The 10,642-nt window shown below is 35.8% G+C and overlaps 1 non-coding gene across 1 annotated transcript; it reads right to left on the reverse strand.

Annotated features, from left to right (window-relative positions):
• Nucleotides 1-9,850: 9,850 nt before the first annotated feature.
• Nucleotides 9,851-10,014, reverse strand: LOC142461777 (U1 spliceosomal RNA). Its single transcript, XR_012786974.1, has one exon. It is a non-coding gene; the product is annotated as a U1 spliceosomal RNA (small nuclear RNA).
• Between the last annotated feature and the right edge of the window lie 628 nt (nucleotides 10,015-10,642).

A 10,642-nucleotide genomic window follows, 5' to 3' on the forward strand; every position in this document is an offset into this window, starting at 1 on the left:
TTAAAAATAATAAACATGCCTTCTTATCTTCTATTGCAAATAGCAAATGGACATATATAACAATTTGTTTTAAAATGAAATTTGTTCGAACACAGTTGACTACAATTCAAGAATATAATTTATCTTTGTAAACACAGTCTTCCTTGATTTTCCTGTGCTCACTTTCACTTGGGGAATACAAGCCTGTCTTTTATGCCTGTGTGCACTCCAGTGGGGTGACTGGAAAATAAAAGTGCATCCTTAACATTAAATCTCTTTGCTTTTGGCTTGCACTAGAACATTTTCTTCATTTCAATGTAGCTTTGTAGGTGCATATGTAATAAAAAAGGTAATAAACTTAATAAATCGTTCAATTGCATGACTGCACCTGTGTGTTACCTCCATCCTCATTATCCATTTCCTCAGACATTGTCCATTACCTCATCTCGGTCACAGAACCCTATTGTAAGTCTAATAAATACTGCAATAAAAGTAAATAATCTGAGAAAATATTACATTGCAAACTGAAACTAGTTTTGTTGTAAATTTATGCACGTTTTTATCCTCTCTGCTAAGAACAAGTATGCTGTCATTCTACTGTTCTCTTTATATCTCCCCCAGGAATATGACCCAAATCCTTATTTCTTATGAGCTTTATTCAAATATATATTGGAATGGCTCCATGCCAGCATTTTTCCTCCATAGGATTGTTGGAAACAAAGTCAGATAATAGTGTGTGTATATGCATGTGCGTATAAGTGTGTACGTATGTATCCATCTATATAGGTAAACTAATATATGAGATGGTCCTATACAACTTTGTCTCCATGGTTGAAGTTAAATAGAAGAGCGTGATTTACTTAAATAATTCAGTTGTAAAATACCTTTTCCCCAGGTAACCTATAAATATGGACAAACTGTGTATTTTGCTCAAAACTTCTGAATAATAGATACATTTCCTCACTGATTCGATATGTATGAATTCTGAATTGTTATATATTTAAAGAGGCAAGACCTGCCTGTTCTGTTTAGTACTTGTATTAAATGTCACCTATCATCATTGTAGAGAGAAGAACACTTTATCATTTTGATGTTTGGCTTATGAATACATCTTATTTTTATCATTTTAGCTAAAGACCATTTTCTAACAAGACATGCCAACCAGTTAGTAGATATGAGACTGGTTCCAATCATTGATTCATAAGGGGACTCGTTGGCAGCTGAATGATATTATACTCATTAATACCTTTAACAGTTCATAGCTGTCAATCCATCAAGTAAGCAAACTGCTTATGAGATATGAAAAATGCATAGAAAAACAAGTGATTCCAGAATACCAGATCATTTGGAATAGCTTGAGGAGACACTAATTGACTCTGGGATTGCTATCTAGCCTTCTTTCCAAAGAATTCACTGATTTGATAAAAATTTCTGATGAGAGCTGTGGCTAGACCTTACCTGGTCTGCCAATAACCAATAGAGTTTATTTATATCTCATATACTTTATGTATATGAATACATGATCTGAATTTTAAATCGGCTTGATTAAAGAACAACGGTCTTCCATATAGGTGCATATATATTCTTATAAGTAGAAATGGATCATTGACCAGCCAGAAAACCTCATGGAACTATGAAAATATAGAAGAAATATCCAATAGTTTCTTCAGGGAAAATAAACATAGTAAGATAGAAAGCCAGAAGAATATCAAAGCGTTTAACTGTATCAGTTTTAAGAATTCTTTATTGGGAGTTATCATTGAAAATCTGGTCTAAGCATTTAAAAGTTACCATTCTCTAAAATTTATTTAAGGGCAATTTGAATCCTTCATTCATACTAAATTAAACACTACCATGTATTTGCTGCTTGCTATGTGCTAGACCTTGTGCTGAGTATGTTTTGCTGCGTAGTTTTTACTGTTGCTTATCTTTATAGCCATACAAAGTAAGTGATATTATCTTCCTTTTTCTGAATAGTCCCTTTACACTCAGATTGATTAAATTACTTGCAAAATTCCTAAATGTATCAGTTAGCAGACACAGAACTTGAATCTAAACTCTGTAGATCCCAACCCTTGGTCTACTCATTGGTACACTATCATGTCATGAAGCCAACAGAAGTCGTTTGGGTCATTGTTTAACTCATCTATTTCTTTATTCTTGAGTAAATGCTCTTGATTCAGTGATTTTCAGGACACTGCATTTTGTTCTGCTAGACTGCCTCTTCCTTCTCTGGTTTGTATTTTCAAGTTCCCCCTCTATTTATTAAATTAGAATATATACCTAATGACTTACTATTTTAGTATATTAATTTCAAGATGTAAATGAATCCTTGTACAAGTAATTCTGATTTTCAAAATGATGTAACTAAATGGAACACAATTCACAAATCATTAGAAAAATGCTATGCACAAATTGTTATTAGAATATTACCTAACCTAAGAATATTTTAAAGACAAAATTAGCTATCAGAATATTTTAAGTTACTCCAAAATTTATCTTCTACAGAAAGCTGTGTTTTCTTCAGAATATTAAGGAAATGTATCACCTTGTGGTATGATTTTAATTAACTGAAAGGTATACCAATCGCCATAGGTGTAATTATTTTATTCGATATTTTATATAAATAAGTAAATCTGACTTGTCATAAAGACATGCCATCATATTTTTGTACAATACATATTGTAGGTGGATTTTATCTATGTTAATTCTTAAGAAACAAGAATCCCCTCCAGATTCCTGAGCCCTCAAACCTAAACAGCGGTCTGAGTGACTTAAAGAGAAAAGGCGGAAAGTGAAACTGAAATGGACATGGAGTCTTGTGACAAGTTCATTTCAAAAAATGACAACAACAAATAAACGAGAACAATCGTATAATGGAATAATATGCATTTAATATAAATTATACAGAAATATTTTTCTATAATGATTCTTGCTTGAGGATGATTATTGGAAGCAACAATTTTAGTGTAAGGAATATAGAAAATAGCACACATAAGATTACACATATACTTTGTTAGATTGTGGTTTCAACAGAAACAAAAGCAGTGACTCATATATATCTAAGTAATAACTTTATATCAAGAGAGGAGTTTATAACAATAAAACTGCCTAGCCAAGTCCAAAACAACTCTATAGGTCAGAAGTTAGCTGGCGCCCACCCCTCCCCACACCCCAGACTCATGCTGCTGCCAACAGATAAATGGGAAGCTGAGAGAGCACAGCCAGTGGGTGTAGAGGTGTGTGGACCCAAGACCCAAAGGAACATGGCAAGGTGCCAACAGAGCCCAGGATAAGGGGGTTCCATAACCACCACCCTCAGACATGAGACCTAGGACTGCATCCACAGGGATGCAGAAGGGCAAGGGAGGGCTCAGTTCCACTCCTTGTCTCCCTCCTAAAAAGGCCACACGTATAAGAGGCATTGCCCGCCATCCTGAAACCTGACCGGTCAACTGAACATCACCCATGTCTTCTTACAGATGCCACGTTTGCCAAAAACTAGCCATTACAGTCCATGCCTTGTCAACTAGGCGCTTGCACACAACTCTTGAACCTTGCATAATCTCCAAACATAGACAATAAGAAAGCATACTTGCACCTATCAGAGACCACTAACATGTATACAACAAAAAATGCACCCGCTTCACTTATGTCTTATATTTTTTAAATGAAAAAAACAAAAATATTTGATGCTTTTCAACTGCAGTTCTGTGAATAAGTTACCCACATCTGATCCCAAGTTCACAGACACAATTTCATATACCTGAATCCTAGAAATCCATCCATCTCTTTCCCCTTCTATCTTCTCTCAACCCACTATGTCTACTTATTTAAGACTAAAGATATCCGTTAAATTTTATAAGTCAGCCTCTTCATGATTTTAACTCCCCATTTTAGTTGTCTAATTCCTAATTTGCACATTCCTATCAACTCAGTGCTCTGAGCAGTTAAGTATGTTCTTTGACTGCAATCGGTTAGAGCCTCGTTGTGTCTGAAATCATAAGGGAAGTCGAATTTAGAGCAAGAAATCCATCAAGAATGCAAGCAATGTGCACCCACTCACAGTATCAAATATCTTTCTCATCATCAAATTGAGTTCTGTTCAACCCAATCCTAGCCATTTGAATCTAGATCAACAGGTACCAGAAGCAAGCTCAGGAGCTTCATACGTATCTCCCTCTACTTCAGATAACTGTCCCTTCACATATTTACATCAACTGGAGGCTCTTGGGTCCAGAAATGCCATAGACTCAGGTTCCTCATAAGTCTTTAGACTTTGGACAGTTTGGTTTCTGGGGTGGTTTACCTCGGTTCCAGCTTCTCAACGCTTTAAGAGTTCACGAGACAGAAACACTTTTGTAAATCCAAGTGACTTTTATGAGGGACAGTGAAGTTTGATGTATTACAGTCTCCAAAATGTACATGCTATTTCTGGAAGGTGTACACAATCACAAAAGGACCAAGCAAGAGTTTGAAAACCACATGGAAAAACAAAGAACAGGGGCGCCAAACCACACTGTGGAACCAAGAGCAAGAACTCCTCAGAGGTCAAGAACATGCACCCTGGCCCGAGAGAACCCACAGGCACTTATTCGTTGGCACATGCAAGAGAGATTCCCACCGTCCACTTGCAGAGCACACCTGAAAGAGAAGGGACTTGGCCTTCCTGTGGCTGGCCGGCTTTTATCCCCACTTGGTGGGTCTTATTGGCTGATATTAGGCGCACCTGTGTGATGTCAGGTCACCAGTGCCTAGCACTGTATGTGGGCACAGGTGTTTAGGTGTTTCCCCTTAGTTATCTGATTAATGTGCCTGGTTTCTTTCCAACAGCTTTATTGAGGCATAGACATCTAATTTTGTTTAACAATTTGGGAAGAGAACCCCCTTGTCCCTGATCTAATGACCTGTCAAGACCAGCCGGACCTTCTTCATCTCTCCTCTCTAAGCCAGGGCCATGTGTGACAGTGGCAGAGCCAATTCATCTACTCATTGCTGCATTTCTCTCACTTCCACTCAACAAATGAATCCAGGGCATCATCTCAGGTTCCCCACAGACTCCCCTTAACTTTCAGTCCTAAAGAGGTACAAGTGAGGTGTCTGTTTGTGGGGCAGGGGGGTAAGTGGTCTTTGATTAGCACAGAATTTTCTAGCCTAGCTGCATACATTGGCAATGTCTTACATTTATTCCAATTCAAAGCGTCAAACAAGTCACTTTTCTTCCTCCTTGGTGATTCAGCACTCTAGATTGGTCTGCTTGTCTTTTCAAATGAAAATATCCTCAAACTCAAGGCCCTGGGAGGGGTTTAGATGGAAAGCTACTCCCTTTACTCCACAATGGCTTAAAATGAAAACTGTTTATTCTGAGCAATTTCAAATTCTTGTTTTAGCAAATCTATTGTAACTGCTGATATCAGCAGGTATACAAGTTCTTTTTCATCATAATTTCCAATATTTATTTCTCTCACACATATTATGTGCAACAGGTAGGAGAAATCAATACAATCAATTGATTTTACAATTTACAAATCAATGCAACAGGTAGGTAGGAGAAATCAATACAATCTTAGTACATTCAGACCTTAAATATAATCATTTAAAAAAATTAAAGTTCAAAGTTCTCTTAGGCATCTTATTCATATGCATATGACCCTGGGCTGTTACCAGGGTGGATCTAGTAGGCCAGCATTCTGTAAGCTATTTTGCTTAGACTCTTGGAAAGTTCAAAAGTAGCCCCCCCCCCCAATCCCTGAGATGCAATTTAATATCTGTTGCATTTCTTTTAGCCATTTCAGGTAAAAAATAACCAAATAAAATGTATAAGGCTCCATAGTTTCATTTCCCTTTTCTTTTCCATCTTTCTCTCAGAAGCTCAGCATTTACATGAATCTGAAGATGTTGCAAACCACATGGAGCCGGGTCCAACCCTGGTTACACAAAGGATAAGGAGTCCCCAACTCCACAGGATTGCCATTTGGTTTCTAAGGATGCCACTCTCACTATACAATTGTGACAGTGTAAGTTCTCTAGAGAATCAGAAGCAATGGCATTTATATATGTATAAGAAAGGATTTTAAATCAAGAAAGTGATCTAGCCCAGTCCAAATCAAGTGCACGTGTTCAATGCTTTCCTATTTTCTATTTCTTGTTTTTATTTTTCTCCACTTTTTATGATTTCTCCTCCATGGATTCGTTTGTATATGGCCCTCCCCTTCTTTCTTTTCTTTTTTCTTGTTTTTATTTTCCCATTTATTCTTCTTGTTTTATTGTGATTCCCAACTTGTTACTTCTCATACTGCTTCATTATTGTCTTTACATTGTGTGCACTCTCTTGTTTCATGCAGTAGGAAAGAGCAACCATGTTTCAAAGAGTGAATTGTACTCATAGTTACTGCTGGCCTATCAACTGGGCATGGGCTTCTACCCACTCTTATGCCACATGCTCAGCAATAGAAACCATCAAAATCGTTCAAACCTGTCCTCAATGCATTACAAAACAGTGAACAGAAAAACTGAACATTAACCAGGAGATAGGTGATGAGTCCCTAAAAATACACAACGTTTAATTTCTGATAAATAAAACAGCAAATTGTCTCAGATACAAAAGATAATCGTAGTTCCCATGAAGAAATAAAAGAAGAGCTAAAGGATTTAACAAAACTTCCTAAGTAAGAATTGAAATTGGAACTACCTATCAAGGTATGCAAAGGAATATTTAGGTAACTCCAACCAATTGAATGATTAGATGATTGAAAATTTATAGGTGAAATCAAGTAAAATCTAAACAAAAAATTTAAAAGTTCATGACAGCATTACAAGAACAAATTACAAAAATAAGCGAAAATTAGAAACTATACAAAAAAACAAACAATCAACTAATCTATAAAATAAATACTTGAATTTCAGAAATGGAAAATGTATTGAAAGCAAATAGAAGTCTAACAATTATGTGGGATACCCTCAAGAGGAGTAATTTTCATGTGATAAGAATTTCAGTACGTGGAGAAAGCAAAAAAGAAAGACTTCATGGATGAAAAATTGTATAATAAATGAAAGATGAGAAGATATGCATTCATAAAGCTGTAAGAATCCCAAATACAAGGTTTCCAACAGAAAATAAACAAGATATAATCAAACTTTCCAAAACTAAGTTGTGGAATGAATCTTGAAAACAAGTCAGGGAAAATGAAAAACCATCTACAAAGAAGAGTAAATGATACTGAGCTCTGATTTCTTGGCAGAAACCATGCAGAAAAGAAGGCAATGGAATGACATATATGAAACTGAAGAAAAAAATGATATCCAAGAATAATATGCCAAGCAAAATTGTCCTTAAAATATGTTCATGAAATTATATTTTTCAGATAAGCCAAAATTAAGTACTAAAAGGATTTTTTTAGCCAGAGAACCAATGACATTAGACGGTTTTCTCAGATTAATGTACATGAGAACATCATAACAAAGTCAAGCCAGATATAAAAATTCTGAAACTAACACAAATTTACTAGACTACACATAGGAAATCAGAGATATCAAATTGTGAACAAAAACAATCAAAAACCAATAAAAGTGGGGGTGAAAATAGTGCTGTTACCAAACTTCCAAACAGAGGAAAAAGCAAGATAATTTTTTAAATTTCATCAGACTACTTGATCTGGAGATAAGTAAATGCAGGTTAATCTCAAAGAATATGAATACACCTACTCGTCAAAAAAAAATCAAGGTAGAATAAACCCTGAAACAATACTCTGAAGGACACAAGGAAAGCCACCAACAGCATCCATTTCGAGTCCTCACACAGAATAGCTTCCATCGAGTCCCTCGGATCATTACCCAGGGAGGTAAATCATCTTTTCTTCAGACAGAGATGGAAAGTAGATTATTACAAATCTAATGAGATTAGAATTTAACATAAAGTCATTTGTTTTCCCTTTTGATCCATTTTTAATTAATTCTAGTTTGTATTACTTCCTGGTTTCACTTGGTTTGAGGTTTTTGTGTGTTTTATTTTCTTCTTTTTGTTGGGGCTTTTTGTCTAAATCTCTTGATCAGAAATCTGCCATAGGTATATCTTTTGATACAGTAACTAAATTAATAGTGCCTTAGGATTATGGCAGATGTTGTTGGGGATAATAAGGAGCTAAGAATAATGGGAACACGAATGAATAAAATGTTCTAAAATTGGTTGCAGTAATGATTTCACATTTTTAATATATGTAAATGATTGAATTACAGGTTATGAGACTTGTATGTCAAAAAAAGTTTTTAAAATAATCATCTGCTCTATAAACTTTTGCCTAATTCACAATCAAAAGTTTTCTTTTTATTAAAAAAGGAAAGATAAAAAGGAAGTAGCCCGGCCAGTCCAACCGAAGTCCACGGGTCAGATTCTAGCTGGCAGCCTTCACACTTGTAGCTGGTGGCAAATAAAGCAAGAAGGCAAAGCTGGTGCTGGGAAATCACAGGCTACTGGTTGTAGAGTCATGTGCATCCACAGTCCTTCAGGACTTTTCTGGGTACGATTAGCTCCTAGTGAAGGCAGACATACAGGTGAAACACAGAGCTGTCAAACAGTAAGGCAAAGGGCAAGAGGGCTCCTTCTTAATGTTTCTCTTATAAGTAGGCCACACCCCTGGGGAGCTGTCAGCAGGCTGTGGCTTGATTGACAGCCTATTCTCCACCCATATCTTCTTACAGGCGCTAAGTCAGCACAGAAACCTAACCATCAACTAGTTAGGGAAGAGTGCATCAATTCATTTAGAAATAAATCCTGACGATATTATGCTGTATTTATATTTGAACACAAGCCAAAACAGTTGTCATCTAATTGATTCCAACTCATGGTGACCTTATTCTTGCTTCCAACTTAAGTTCCAGCTGTCCCTAGAGGAGTCATTCTGCGACATGGTTAAGCTTTCAATTAGTAGTCAAAAGGTTGCTGATTCAAGCTCAAAAACACCTCAGAAATTGTAGTGCATGTCTACTTAGTACATTCGAGGTCACCTGAATGGCAGTCAGCTCAAGGACAACTAACAACAGCAAAATTCCCAAGCACCAAGTTCAATGTATTACGGAGAGGAGATCCTGCCCAAACGCTTGTTAGAATGATCTGAATCTGAAAATTTCCATGATCCACTTGGGAAAATGTTTTCTAATGAGCTCTCTAAATAATGTTATCACTTGTGTGGCCCTCAATGTTTCATTATCACGTATATTTGAGACATGCTGTCTACTTTATTATCCTTTTGGAGACTTTTAAACTACTAATATATTTGTCTTCTGGTAATTTCTGCAACAAAGAAATCATTCTAACTTTATTCGATACATTTCTCAAATTCATTTGAATATAGAATCTCCTTTTCCCTCTAAAACTTTATGAGATTTGGTGTTCTCTGTTACTTGATGTGAAAATCACTATTCAAGACACATCTTTGACATTATTTTTATCACACAGCAGTCTTTTTGTTTAAAATTTTAATGTATAGATTATATTTGGGTCTTCAAAAACTTGTAGTTGATCTAAACAAAATTATCCAATGCTCTCTCTTTCGTTGTCTGATTGTGGTTAAGTCGATTCCCACTCATGGAAACTTTATAGAACAGACAGAGTAGACAGTCTCAAGGTTTTATCAATCTGTAAATGTTTATGGTGGGGCAGATAGCCTCATTTTTCATCCTTCATATGGATGGTGGGTTTGTACTGTTGACCTGTGGTTAGCAAGTCAACCTATTTTGCCTACAGATTAGCATTTAACCTATTATGCCACCTGGGATCCTTCTTCCAATGCTACTAAACAATAAATAAGTATATAAGTGTGTGTGTGTAATGAAATATGCCAGTTTTCTTTCTTTCTTTTTTCTTCTTTTTTTACAGGGGAGAGCACACACACAGTCCCTCACTACCACAAATTATGCAGTTGAGTTTCCCACATTTGGGGAAATCGCAGGGGTCAGCACATCCACAGTGCAATGGATAAGCCTTGCCCTGGGAAAACCACCTTCATGATCATGGTATCTCCCCTGCCAAGTAGGTATTACCAGTTTTTTTTAATATAATCATAAGTGTATTCTGTTATAACACCTTCTATAATAATTGCTACTGCTTAAATATAACTGAAAACAATATGAACACTTTCTTCTTTTTTATTTAATATTTGTTTTGAGCCACATCTTCAAAGTGATATCATACTTATACCAATTGATGAGATTGCAAGAAATATATCTATTTGTACAATATTATTCTCCTGTTTTGGAAATCCTTTTCTTGTCATCAAAATTAACTACTGTTATAAATTATTCTTTATACTATTTATGTGTTGAAATTTATCTTTGGTTCAGAAAACTCTCACTAATATTGGGGTGTATGTTCTTTTTAACTGCTTGTACAATTGTTTTTCAATATACCAGAAATGTACATGTCATGCATGTTTCTTTATGAACGTGATAGGTACTGAATAGAAAGAGCGCTAGTTTTGGAATCCAACTGCTCTGTTTAAATGTTTAGTTGACCACGGGGATGCTGTTGTTCTCAAAGTATGTAGTTACCTTCACTGAATTTTAATATTTAAAATGACTATGCATCAACATATACGCTGAAACTGTTAAGTTTCTCACGTGAGAAATATCTCTGTTCTTGGCTTCGCATGAGAAAGAATTCACGGTG

The sequence above is a fragment of the Tenrec ecaudatus genome, chromosome 11 (genome assembly GCF_050624435.1).
Source record: "Tenrec ecaudatus isolate mTenEca1 chromosome 11, mTenEca1.hap1, whole genome shotgun sequence".
NCBI classification, from domain to species: domain Eukaryota; kingdom Metazoa; phylum Chordata; class Mammalia; order Afrosoricida; family Tenrecidae; genus Tenrec; species Tenrec ecaudatus.